At 43.2% G+C, this 14,277-nt stretch overlaps 1 protein-coding gene across 1 annotated transcript in view; it reads left to right on the top strand.

Annotated features, from left to right (window-relative positions):
* Positions 1–13,657, top strand: part of LOC142055080 (small ribosomal subunit protein uS5m-like) — a 305,459-nt gene extending 291,802 nt beyond the window's left edge. The window contains exon 12 of the mRNA XM_075088532.1: positions 11,694–13,657. The gene's annotated coding sequence lies outside the window, so the exon portion shown is untranslated. The remainder of the gene's footprint in view (positions 1–11,693) is intronic.
* Positions 13,658–14,277: the final 620 nt, after the last annotated feature.

Genomic DNA, 14,277 nt, shown 5'->3' on the forward strand with positions numbered 1-14,277 from the left:
AGACTGGAATCATTTTTGTGTAGAAATGGAGGGCTGTGTTCCGTTAAGTAACAGGGAAGACTATATCCTGTGACCTTTTCTCTGGTGGCTTGGTATTTATGTGTAGCAGTTGAAATAAGCCCAATATGGCTTCCTGGACACCAAAGCGTTCTGGAAGACAGTGCTGAGCAGTAGGCTACTAGTGCCTGCAAAGTTCCTGTAGTCTCTTTCTTCCCCACTCCCCAGCAGATTCTGGGCTGAGATGCACCCAGATTTTCCAGGCAGTGATCAACATAGTGGACGATAAAATGGATTTTCCTTTAAACTGGATTTTCAGTTAATTGAAGTTAGTTAGAACTTGGTTGCTTCTGCAAATTGTAGATACCTATCTGCACCTTTAGACTTTCTAAATGCCAACGAATTTATTTTTTTTCCCAACAGGAACAGTCAAGCTAAATGCTCTTTGGCTGAATAAGCAGCACTGTATAAAATGTCTCGTGTGTGAAAATGTTTTTTGTACATTTATAATCGTGTTGAAGTAAAAGAATAGTATGAAGTCGTTCTTCTTACAGTTATTCAGTAGGTCTACAGTAAGTAAAAACACGCTGGAATAAGAAGGTCTGCTAAGAGTGTGCTAACAGTGATTATAATTAGTGTTCTGTTAACCAATGAGTTGGGTTTTTCCGGGCATAAATTGTGTTAGGAATGCAAAGCAAGGCTGACATCAGGAATGAATACTTCCCTGGTTTAAACAGCTTGCATCATTCCATCCAAACTCCGCTCAAATTCTTGCTTTGGAACCCAGAAAGAATGAGTCACCTGTGGCTGTAGTTCATCATAGGTGCCTCTTTATTGAGAAACGAAACCTTTTCTGAGCCTGAAAGGTCGTAGCTTTATGTTGAATACGCATAGGAAGTTTGGAATAGAGATCAATGTTTGGAATAATGACCAAGTAAAAGAGCAGTGAAAAGGTAATCACTTTGTGGTTGTATTTATTGCTTGTATTTATTTTTCAGTGACTTCAGTTCCTCTGTCTGAGGTAATGTGAAGGTCTCCTCTCATTTGGATGCTACTGGAGTCCAATAAAATTACTCAGCCAGCGGAGTGCATGGAAACCACCTCTCTGTGCAGAGGAGTTGTGTGTTGTGCAGTTTATAGGGTGGGGCAGAAACATGATCTGCTGTGACTGTCCTCGCTTCAGAATTGCAAATGAATAGCAGCACTGCTTAACGCCTCATGTGGCTTTTTGGAATACCGCTGCCTTTACATGCAGGCTAGTGCGCATATACCGTCTTCCTTTCTGCATCAGTTCAGAGGTGCAGGGAACATACAAAAATCTGCTACTGTAAAGTGGCAAACATTATTTCTCTGCATATGCTAGACTGACAGCACTGTCACCTACCTGGCCTTCTGGTGGAATGTACAACAGTGGGACATCACCTCAAAAACACCGTTGGGAATTCCGTTAACTTGGGAGGTAGATCCTGATGCAAATTACTAATTTCATTCTTCCATGACAGACAGCAGAGCAGCTTAACAGAGCATAGGGAAACTTCTGGCCATTAATAATCAATGAAGGGAAACCGTGAAGGTACTGAATAAGTGCAGTCCCTCTCCTGTCCTGCCCAGTCCAAAGATAATATGAAGCCTTTGTACCTCAAATACTTCTAAGTTTTGTGTGCCCAGTTTGTCCATAGTTGGCATCTACCAGACACGGCTGCATCCAATGATGACAGCTTTTAATTCTCTGCATTTTACACACTTATGTGGATGCACACGGGTAGTTTAGGCATGTTGAAAGTTAACTCCTTACGGCCTTGTCAATGAGAATTCTTGATTCTCTTTTAATAAGCACATCTTTATTCTTACGGAATCTGTGTTAAATTTCACCTTTTCAAACTAATGAAGCTTCATTTTTATTTTTAAGCCCTCTTGCAAGCAGCTTGACAGATTTTTCTAATCTAATAAACTGAATGCGAAGCCGGAGCGACCTCCTAACATCATTCTGTTACTACTTATGCAATCGAGGAGAGAGCTGTAACGTGCCACTTGGAGTATGGATCCAGTTGTTGCCCCAGCGCCACTCAGTGATGTGTTCTAGCTGAAGTGGGGAATAAAACAAGTGGATTTGGGGGTTACTTTTTTCCTTTGCTCTAGTCAGCCATGTATTTGTTGAAATTAGAAACCTATTTCTGTCGACAGATTCTCTGAGCTAGCAGGTAATGATGTCTGGGGTTTTATAGCAGTGATAAGAAATAATGCTAAAAGGATACACAACTGTAGACTTTAATTTTTTTTTCCTTAAAGGCTATTGTTTCTATCTGTACTGAGCAATAGAATACAACACAGATGCTGAATACATGAAAAGGAACATTAGAAGTTGTCACCTCATCTGATCATGAAGAAAATGTTTGTAGTACTTGCATTACAAAGAGGATAGCTTCTGATGCCTCTGCTGAGGGGAAGGAGGGACACAAGCCAATGTCCTAGGCAAGTCAAATTGTTTTGGTCTGATTTTGAAAAAGACAGCTAGTATTGTTGCTTGAAGCATTAGATTTGTCTAAATAGCTCTGGGCCTTACAACTGTCCTACGTTCTCCCTGACACACTGAATCCTTGAGAACTGAGTGGCTTTTAGATTGCAAAATATTTGGGCAAATTATTAATTATAACCCATTTCTGACAGGAACTTAAAGTATGCTGAAAATTGGACTCGTGTTCTTTAGCAGTTCACATTTTCTTTAATTGCAGACAACAACAGGTAGCAGAAAGGGAGAAAAATAAAAGAGAAGCAGCGCAGCAACGAAAGAAAATGGGGGAAGAAGCCCAAAGGCTAATGAAAGAAGAAGAAAACAAAACTGATGTAGAAGTGTCCGGACACAAGCCAGGCATCAGTGGCACAGTGCCAATGAAAAAGAGAATTTCAGCTCTACAACATACATATTGGTATTGATTGAAGTATTTCTAGGGCTGCAGCATTTCTAGGACTCCAACCGTTTGGTTTCAGTACATTCTTCAGGGCATCTTGGAAGGCAGGGTTCTCTCCGAATATCTTCAACGACTAGTAGGTGGTTATTAAAGGAGAAAAAAAGCCCACAGAAAATCATGCCTTGATGGAATGAAGTTTCCTGCAATAGTCCTATTCCAGCACCCTTCTTTGCAGCAAAAGTGATTGAGCAAGGATGTTGACTGAAAGACATCCTTAATGAATAGTTCAAGCCTAGAGAAAAGAATGGAAATACCTAAGAGTGTGGTAAATCTCCTGTATTGTCTATGCTTACCCGAAACATGTAATTAAACAGTTTTAAAGAACCCTTTGCTTCCTGCCTGATCGAGAATGTCTGCTTTTGCCTTTCCATAAAGGTATTTATAAATGTTTCACATTTTTCCATGGGAGATAATATTGACGCGTGCAGAAGAAAATTACTTGTTAAAGGTGACCCACGACTCTCAACGTACTCCTGGTAGAGTACGCTCTGGTAGAGCACAAGTTACAGCTGAACACAAAAGTGGACTTCTTGTCACTTTGTCACTTGCAGCCCCTGTGCTACCATGCCCCTTTACAACACTACAGTGGTTAACAGCAGGGGCATCGCTACACAGCAGTGGTGCGTGCTGCTCCTTTCTTATGAAGGCTAATGTTGTGAACGTAGGGGAGCAATTCAATCGCTTACTTGTATTGGTAAATTTGTATTTCTAGCAGAAATTCTTCTACTTCCTACATTACGGGGAAAAAAAAGTCTCACGCTGTATACTTGTTGCATAGGTAGTACAACTGAAAAAAAGGTGTCCTCCTGTGAATACATCTAAGTGTGAAAATTCTCAGTTCAGTTAACAGCACTTCTCAGGTTCCATTTTTGTACACTTACTGTATGTATTTACAGTGGGATTCCTGTCAGAAAAGCGTGCAAGGTAAATAGGCAGTAGAAGACAACAGTAGTTTAATGAAGAAGAAAAGTTAATGTCTGCTGGAGGGCAAGGTGTGTGGGAGGAGGAGGGTCCATGTGGTTATTAGGTGCAGCTCAGAAGTTCAGTGAATACCTCCTGCATCTTCTGCTGTGCGGATGCTATTATCCCTGAATTCATGGGCTGTCTTGTGGCAGATGAGTGAGGACAGCAAATCCTGTGCCTGAGACGGGTTCCCTGTGTATCCAGGGTCCTGTGAAGTTGTAACAGAATGGGAAGGGGCGGGGGGACTAGATCACCTCTGCCTCGAAAAATAGAATTTTTAACTAAGTTGTAAGACACAAGTTCTGCTTAAAAGAGAAGTACTTGAGAAAGTAAAGACAGTAAGACTTACTCTGAATGGCCTTTGTCATGGAGAAAAGTTTTAAAAAATACTTAGTATGCTTGTCATGCTGCTTAAAACCTTGCACAGACCAACTGATTTGACAGCAATTTTTAGACATTAAAGAAGTCATTGAGAAATGTGAAATTTTAAAATACCTTTTAGAAAGCAACAATATGCACTTTTGTGTGTATCTTCTGCGCAAGTGTTCTGGCTGGAGTAGAATCGATGACTGCAGTCTGTCCAGACTGAACAGCAGTATGGCAAGCAAATCTGCTCCTAGTACACACCTCTAAAGTATCTGATGGTGGATTGGAGATAAGAAGAAAGTCTGTGAATAAGCTTTAATAGCAATCCGCGTCTGTCCTTTTAACCACACCGATGAAGCAAGGAGGCACATGTCGTAATTCTTTCCCTATTGCTGACACAGGGCAGGGAAACCTAATACCTGTTGCCTAGTTTAGGTTGGAAGCGACATCGCATCTTTCTAAAACAATTAGTTTAGTGCTTACTATTGCTATTTTTGAGACAATGTAAAATAGGTGCAACTAGATGTTATTTATTAAAAATAACAAAACATTGGCTAGTTAAGAAGTTAGAAACAAAGCCCCTGACTGCGTCATGAGAATGCTCGTGTTTTTTGAGCCTTCAGCCGTTTTAAAAACGATTAGGTGCTGCCACCTCCTGCACATCAGCCCTCCTGCGTTGCTTTGCCCTCTCCTGCTGCGTACTCACACTGTTTTGCTGTTCTTCCCTCCATTTCCCTGCCTGTACTTGAGCACAACTGCTCTAGGAATTGCTCCCATCTACTCTACCAAGTCCTGACATAATGCCAGAAAGGGTACAGTGCTCTCGTAGGTAGCAGTCTGTATGTCAAAACAGCATGCATTTGTTTCATATGTTTTCCTGCGCTATAGTTGCTTGTGTCTGCAATGCCCCATGTTCATTTGTCTGAAGGGTTTTGGAGGAAAATGCTCCCCTGTTCTGCTCATGTAGGACATAAATAAAACAGTGCTTCAATTTTAGCGCATTTCTAGCGGTTGGGATTTAGGTGAGGTAGTTGATTCGGGGGGGGGAAAGAAGGCAAAATGAGGAAGGGATCAGAAGTGAAGAAGAGCCTTGTGAGTGGGTGGACCTAAGTAAGCATGCAGGTGAATCTCTGGTGAGGCGGTGGGCAGTGCCTGTGCCTCGGTGTTTTCAGCAGCTGAGAGGCATGTTGGGTACCTCTTCAGCTGAATATTAAAGAAAGGCTTCTTTGAGCCTGGATTAGAAAGAGAAATGCATAATGGGATTATCAATAGGTGTTGCTTCAACCAGGGAAGGAGCCGCCTTGGTTCCTATGCTACCCTGTAAGCATGAATTCAAGCAGCCACCTGCTACCTGACCCTTAACCTATGCCCTGCTTGTCCTCCCCACCTGCACACTTTGAGGCAAGACTTCAATTCTTGCCTCAGTATGGTATGAACAATTTCTCAACTCAGAAAAAGGAGGAGGTTTTATTGAACTCTTTGGAGGCTAATGGTCCTCCCCTAGCTGCTCCATACAGCAGCAGCAGGATCCAGGTGAATCATGACTAAGAGTAAAGCCAAATATTAGATGGGGAAAAATCAAGGTGGTACATTTGTCACAACAACTGGGATATCCTCTGTGGATTGGGGAGCAAAGGCCAGCCCCACAAAGTCTGGGACTGGAGCATTTATCGTGGTACTTCAGGCCTCTTCTTACAAAGGGTACCTTGAGCTGTCTACATGCTTGCAGGATGGAGGAGGAAAGGTGGCAGCTTGGAAGCGAGCTGTATTTCAGGTAGAGATCAGAGCACGGACTTCTATCAGGAATGTGACGGGAACTCTCTTGCTGAGCATAGTTAAATAACTTATGAGAGTTGAGCGGACAGAAGATTTTTAAGGGCAAGAAGCAATTTTGACGTTATTCTGGTGTTAGCGCCTTGTGTCTTAAACATGGACCACGTCCAAAACATGGTTTGAAATGAGTTCAGCCTATTGACATTTTAAATGTAAGTGTAGGTTCATACTGCTTTGTTGCCTGCTTGCTGCAAAAGACACCCACGTAGTCACAGGTGAATCTCTCTCCTAGAACTGAAGATCTAAACTAGTCCTCTAAACTATGCTCCATTTCACCACCGCTCAAAGCAAAGATCACTTAAACAATAGTGGCTGTTAAAGAGAAACCCAAAATTGTGATAAAGATGGTAAAATCCCATATAAAATATTGCGCTCTCAGCCTTGAACAGACATGCTTTGAAGTAGCAATAAGGCATGTTGTGTCATGTGTTCCAGTCCCATCCCCTCCACCCGCCAACCTATTAATTTTGGCCCTTGTGCCCAGGTACTTAAAAGAAAAGCTTTTGAAAGTGACTTTGCAGCAACTATGTATTGCAGTAGTGTCATAAGGCAAGTCAAGTGGCCTGCAGGAACCCAACAAGGTAGGTGAGCGTGGAAGAGGAAGTTGCTGGCAGAGGAAGCAAGGCGCTCTCATGTTCTCATCTTTGTGAACTCTTGGAGCCTGTGTTACATCAACATGCCTGTTTGATTCCTCTTCCTTAGTGAAATGCTTAATGAACACTAGGGAATCTGTTGCAAACACAAGTAATTCAAAACCCAGGCATTACAAGGATGCAAAAGGTCTCTCTCTGAATTGCCTCTGTAAGCATTGGTGCATGTCACCCTCTTGAGTGTTGCAAATGCTCCCCACATGCTGGCCAACTATTCCTCCTTCCTTGTGGCTAATAACTCCATTCTTCCCCAAAGCGGCAGGGCAGTGCATGGCGTTGTCTGGCTTCACTAGGCTTCTTCTGCTCTGGGTTGCACAGAGAAATATTACACTTGCTTTGCTGGAGGGGAGAACAGGAAGCCAGTGAGGTTTAACCGGCCAGAGGTGTTGTTGAAAGGTTGGTTGGGTGGAGGCAGGCAAACACCGCTATGTCGCCTGTTGGTTAGCATTGCCCTCCTCTGAACTATGCACGGATTTCAAGTTTTGGACAGGAAGAATTTGTGGTTTGATGGTCACAGTGGCATCTCGGTGGGCACACTGAGACTGCATGGCTCTCAGATTAATTAAACAAGGTATTCTGGACTTCTGTTAAATGCCGGGAAGACTGACACTCTCCTGGCAGCACAGAAATGAGCAGTTACAAGCTTCTGGAAGATTGCATTGAATTAAAGATTAGGCACTTGCATTTGTTAACTCAGCATGGGTGCAGTCATGCAGGTGGCATGTGTGTCCACCGACCAACTGGAGCCTTTTTCTCTGCCTGAGTGCTTATGCTTGGAGCTGTAATGAAGTTTTTCTCAGCAGAATTCTCTTCTTTGGGTCCTGATGGTTCCTTATGCCCTGATACAGTGCCTCTGCCAGCTCTGCCTGTGCCCAATAGCTCAGCTGAGACCGGCTATTTTATATGGCTTTGCTACAATAAAACACTCACACATTTACCATTTCTAACAGGCTTCATTGAACTTGTGATTATAAAGGTAATTTACAATGAAACACTTAAATAAACAATAAGCTAAAGCACAATACATTTCAAAGGGCTCATATGACTACAACACTCCAACACATTAAAACTTTAAAACAACATTAACACTCAAATTGTACCTACACCTATACTTATCTTTCTAACACGTTTCAAGACTCTCAACAAAGTACCTTTTTGGTTACAGTCCCTGTAAACACACAAGACCAGTGAAACACTCAAGCAATTGTACAACTGAGAAGAACACTACACAAGACAGGAACAAACAATGTGCTGGAAACTGCCTGGGGAATAGGGGGTTTACCTCTAAATTGAACTGACTCTTTGGACAACGAATGGATAACACTAGCATGCTCTCTGGAATACATGTGTGACATCCTTAGCGGGAACAAGCCTCCGTGTCACTCAACACTGTAATTTCACAAAAGTTTTAGGTTAGTGCTGCCTAAAGAAATAGCCCACCTTTCTCTGGCCGTTTGCTCCCGTGCACGTCTCACGCTACTCTTGAGCCAGTGCAAAGTGCTGGTATATTTGCCCAGTGAAGCAGCCAGGGAAACTCATTGAGCTTAACAAACAACAAATTAACATTCAGCAAACAAACATGAAAGAGAACTCACTGTATTCTCCTTGATCTCCCTGGTCATGTTCACTGTGCAGATATGTTGGCACCAGAAAGACACCAGCGCGGTGGGGTGGGGGGGTGGGGAACATGGTGACTGGGAGCAGGAGGACTATTTCTGTAGGCAGCAGTACTCTCAAAAAACACCAGTTACAAACATCCTGTAGAAAGGCTTTACCTTTTCCATTCTGAAACAAGTAACATGTTTTCAAACCGATTTATAGGGCAAATCAAATAGTCAAGAGCAAAACGGTGGACTAGGACAGAACTGCAAAACAATGGTCTAGTACTGTAAATGAGATCTGTTCCTGCTCCATGAGTACTGAAAGGCCGCATGATAGTTGGTACAACAGGGGCTGCTACAGCCAGATCGCTGGTGAGTCTGCTGCGCCAGTATCTCTTCTTTATTCCTGTCTGAGAAACAGTATTGACGTACCCAAAGACTTCATCATCATGAGGTTCTGTAAAATCAAGTTCTTTCACAAAATGGTTTTCATTAACTCCGTGCTCCACCTTCCTGCATGGAGGTGTCACAGGAGACAAAAGGATGGTAGAGTTTGGCTCACCTGGAGTTAAGTCCACAACGATACCAGAATCACTGAGGCTTTCAAGAGAAATTGACCCAATTCCTTCAGTGAAGAAGGCAGGCTTAGAGGACAGGCATCTTGAGCTCTGAGCTCTGAACATGTTTTGAATGAACTGCTCCCCTTCTAGGCTATATGGCACCACATCAGTGTGGATGGTCTGCTCCACCATCATGTTTCTGACTTTCTCCTCCTCCTCCTGGGAAAAAGTTAGTTTTTCATCCAGAACATTTTCAAGCATCTCTTGATTCACAGTAGAATTGGAGGGAGCTGGCTCACTCAACTCAGAGGTTGTGGTGGTCAAACTCTCTTCAAATAAATCAGTCCCGTTAGCTGTGTCCTCATGAAGAAACAGCCCACTATCTGCCAGCTCCTCCAGAGCTTGGTCCTCTGTGGTGGGGCTGTCTGGCATCGTGGTACACAACGGCTTGCCCTCAGAGTCACATGTGTACTCCGGGCGCTGCTCATCTCTCACAGAGCTCTTCAGGGCCATCTCCATGCTCGACACCAAAGATTCCAGTTTCTTGTTCTCAATGCTTATTTCTAGGAAGTATTTCTGAAATTTTTTGTCTTTCTCAGCCAAGCTGTTCTTCATGCTCTCAATTACTTGCTTGAGTTCTTTAATTTCCCTCCTTGCTTCCAAGAGGCTCAGCTCCATCTCCACATGATTACACTCGTCTTCGATCCAGTCTTCCTTCATACGTTCCACCTGAGCTTTGAGCTTTTCGATTTCTCTTTCCCTGGAGCAAAATAAAAATATCGTAACACTTCTGGTGACTGCCTAGTTAAAGAGTCAACGTGAGGCTCCACCTCACTGGGGTGGCTATGCTGCAAAGATGCTCCAAGGAAGAAGCAAATTCCTCCATGCATCGTTTGCTGCCACCTCTGGGAGAACTGGCAGAGATGTCAGCTGGCTGCCAAGACACACTGGCTGATTCCTAGCTGGAGTCACCAACCTTGCCACACAGCCAGCAGCCTTGTGGGCTATGCTGTGATCCTGGACACTTTGAGGTGAAAGTGGTGGCCTCTGGGTTAGGTCCAACCAGTACAGCGCTTGACATCTCATCTACTGCCTCACCCTGGAGGAAATGACAAACAGCTGCCTGGATGTGTCCCCTGTGCCTGCCAGCAGCTCGTCACGTATAGCCAGAGCCAACAGAGGCTCATAGATAAATGGCATTTTTAATTGAATAGTGATTGTTAAAATTTACTCTTTTTATACTTCCATTTCTATGAACTCATTAAAAGTGAAATCAAAGTATAGAGATGTGAAAAATAGGGCAGGAAAGGCACAAATTTTTTCCCTGTAACTACTTAACTATAGCTCTGGGTGATGCAGTATTTAAAGGAAAAACAGTTCTGACAACAGAGAATCGCAGTGACTGGGGCTGGAAGAGACCTCTTGAGACCATCTAGTCCAACCCCCTGCTCAAGAAGGTTTATCTGGAGCCAGCTGCCCAGGACTGGGTGCAGTTGTGTTTTGAGTACCTCCATGGGTGGAGGCTCCACAACTTCTCTGGGCAACCTCTGTCTGACCACTGTCACAGTAAAAGCAGCATTCTCTTGTGTTCATATGGAATTTCATTTTCTTTGATTTCTGCTCATTACCTATTGTCCAGCAAATGTAGGTACTCTATGTGGTGACTCTGAGATTTTCACATTAATTTGAAAAGACTGAAATTTTAATAAAGCCTGAATTCTCAATTAGTGCCCTTCTTGAATGCTATGATTTGGATTTAATGCACAATAAAACCCATTACCAACTATCCCAAATTAATAACATCCTCATGACTGTAAATCTTTCAGAGGTTTAGCAAGACGCAGTGATAATGCATTCCAGGATTAAGTACGGTTCACTATGCAAACAACATAAATTATGAATGACAGCCAAAACTGGTTTGCTAATACTGCAAGAGCTGAAGATGGCTTAGATCCATATAACAATGCCTTAGGCTGTTAGAGAAAAAAAAAAAGCTATGTTGTATTTCATATTTCTAAGTACAGAAAAGAAAGATGAACTAACATTGCTAGAATAGGAGAAAAACATTGGAGCTTGGGAACAGCCCGAAAAAAGTCCCAGGCTTCATTCTCAGTGCTATCCCACTCTGACATTTCCTGAATTACCTAAATATTTGTGTGAGTGTTACTTCCGAGATTCAGTGTGTTCCAAGAAAACAATCCTGGAAATACACATTTTGGCAAAATGACAGGCATTTTGAAGGCGCACGCTGATTGATATACTCACCTACAAAAATATAGCAGGATACACACAGATAGTGGTAGGTTGGATTTTTGTCTGTCATTAATCTCATTGTTCCTGCTCTGTAGTCATTATCACAAGGCATTTCAGATACATAGGAAGTAGAGATCATCTTCATAAATCACGAAGGGCTTATTGAATATCTATTTGTATGTCTATTCTGTATGTTCTGTGCATGTATGAAGATTAAAGCATGGTTGTACTTCCTGTGTCTGTATACTTTTTTATGCCTAGAGAAAGGGGGAAAAGCCCCAGTGAGATAAGATCAGTTGAGGCTTCTTTTCCTGGCAATAAAATATATAGACCGTGTGTGCAGGTGTGTGTATCTGTAGTCTCGAAGGACATGTATTTGCATGTATCTCTATATGTCTATCCATATATATTCTGTTTATACTTGCTGCATGTTGTCTGTATATATCCTATGCATACAAAGGTATCTAGATGGTGCCCTAGCTGTGTGTATTTTATATTGAGACAGAAGTTGCCTCACTTGGGCAATACAGGACTTGTTCTGTGTGTAGAATATACACAACCGACAGATAATGTAAATGAAATGAAGAAAGCTTCATCCAGGCAAGGTGAGACCTTTTTGTTTCCATGTAAAGTACATGCACTTTCGTTTATGCCCCATTCACAGATGCAAAAACCTAAGCAAGACTTTCCTGAGTTTCTCTGTCTGTGTGTGTGTATATATACACACACATACATACACTTACTTCTCTGTGTAAATATATATGGTCAAGTTCTGTTCAACCTAAGGATGGAAAGCAGGGACATAGTCCAAACCCTTTTGTCTGTCTGCCAAGTCTCTGCTGTCTGAATGTCTTCTAGTTTCAGCCTGGGGAGCTCCGCTGAGCCTTCTGCATTGACACAGATGTGGATTTTGTGTGGCTTGTGTATCTCTTGGGTAGCAGGTGAACAGCAAGGGCGAAAGAGGGTCACCGGAGGAGTGGGGAAGCGACTCCCAGGTGAAATGAGAGCACTCCACGTGGTCATTTGAAGGGGCTGAGGAGAATGTTTTGGGGGCCACCTTGTATCTCAGCCAGAAATGGCTGACTGTGAGTTGTGGGTTTCTTCAAAGGCAGGGAAGTGGGTTGTGCCTCTGCGCAGTTGCCACATGTGAAGGATGAAAGCTCTTTAAGAAGCATTAAGAGCGGTTGGCCACAGAGTTGGCTAATCCCTGTGCAATAAATAGCAGGGGTCTGGGGAGAGATGTGGCACTTGTATCCCCATCAGGTGTAGCCTGGCTAAGCGCAGGCAGCATTTCCATTGTGGGAATGTGCAGTGTTGTTCCTTGGCACAGAAAAACAAGGGAGAAATGAGGTATTTCCCAGGAACCGCTGAGAGATGATGAATTGGGATGCATTCAAGGACTTTCACAGGGCTTGCTAGGAATTACTGTCTCTAGGAAATTGACAGGAACATTGTACAGTTGTTGGCTAAGAATTTTCAAACAGGAATAACAATACTTATTCCACTGCTGTTTTCTAGGATTACCCACACTCGTTTTGAAACATGCGAGGAGTGCCTCAACATATGGCCCTGGAGAAGTGCTTCACCATTTGGCTTTTTTCAGAGTATTTCATTGTGTGGCACTTTTTGGGGGGTTTTTGGAGTGCTAAAATGCCCAGTTCTTATTGGAGTGCATCACTGCATCAGCCTGGAGGAACGCATCACCACACAGCATTTTTTGGACCAATTCACTGTATAGCCCTGTTTGGGTTTTTTGGGAACTCTCCACCTTGGGGCTTTTTTGGAGCCCTCCATCTCCTGGATTTTTTGGAGCTTTCTGCCCCAGGGCTTTCTGGAAGTGCTCCAGCCTTCCTGAAGGTGTTCTGGGTGCTCTCTAGCATAGGGCTTTTTCATAGAGCTTCACTGTTTGGATATTTTAAAGCACTTCATCCCTGTGCTTTTTGGAAGTGCTCCATCCCAGGGCCTTTTCAGAGCCTTCCATTTCTTGGGTTCTTTGGAGCACCCTGGTGCTTTTTTGGAGGTCCACTCTCTCTCCCCCAGTGCTTTTTGGGAGCTCTTCAGCTAGGGCTTTTTTGGAAGAACTTCAGAATTTTGGGTGTTGGGAGTCCTTTACGGTTTGGCCTTCTTATGCTACACCACCTGACATTTTTTGGGTGCATTACCACACTGTCCTGGAGGAGTACATCACCATTTAGTTTTTTTCAGTCATTCTCTATATGGGTTTTTTTCGCAGTCCTTCATTATTTGGGTTTTTTGGAGCTCTCCACCCCTGGGGCTTTTTTGGAGCGCTTCACCATCTGGCTTTATTTGGGTGCATCATTGTCTGGCTTTTTTTAAGGAAGCTTCAGCATTGTGCTTTTTTGGGAACTTCACTGTCTCACTCTTTTGGGGTGCGTCATCACCTAGCATTTTTGGGGGTGCATCACCATGCAGCTCTGGATGAGTGGTGTGTTTTATTAACCAGGTGAGTGTAGCCTGACCACACAGCAGTACCTTTTGTCTTCCCAGAACAGGCAGTGCCTTACCTGCAGCTTTGTCTGGGCCAAGACCTTGCGAAAAAGGATCACTTTCTAGAGAAGAGCATCAACAAACAGATGCAGCAAAAGAAGGCAGGACAGCTGAAGGGGAAAGTAAAGGTAGTGTGCAGTCTATGCTAGAGAAAATTTAGGGAGTAAGTGGAAAGAAATAAAAGGTGAAGCAGGGAGACAGGTAAAATCTTCTGGCTCCTCTGTAAGAAGAGGCTGGGATTAAAGCCAAGAAGAGAAACTTTCTAAGTGATCAGACAAGTGCTAAAGAAGGGGTCAAAGATGGCACAGCTTTTCATGAGACCCTTAGACATGAACCCCAAAATGTCAGTACTGGGTAGGGTGCCTTAGTTGATTCTCTCCTCTTGAGGAGACAGACTAACTTGGTGGTCTCTGGGAGGTTTCTTTTGTTCTGTATTTATGATTCATTAATAATTACATTTTTGTCCCTACAGGAAAAAGGGCTGTGGAGAAAGATGGCGACAATAATGGTGACGATGAACCAAATGAACGTGACCTTAATGACAGCTTGCTGGATGATGAGGAAGAGGAGTGTGAGT

The sequence above is a fragment of the Phalacrocorax aristotelis genome, chromosome 3, assembly GCF_949628215.1.
Source record: "Phalacrocorax aristotelis chromosome 3, bGulAri2.1, whole genome shotgun sequence".
In the NCBI taxonomy this organism is placed as follows: Eukaryota; Metazoa; Chordata; class Aves; order Suliformes; family Phalacrocoracidae; genus Phalacrocorax; species Phalacrocorax aristotelis.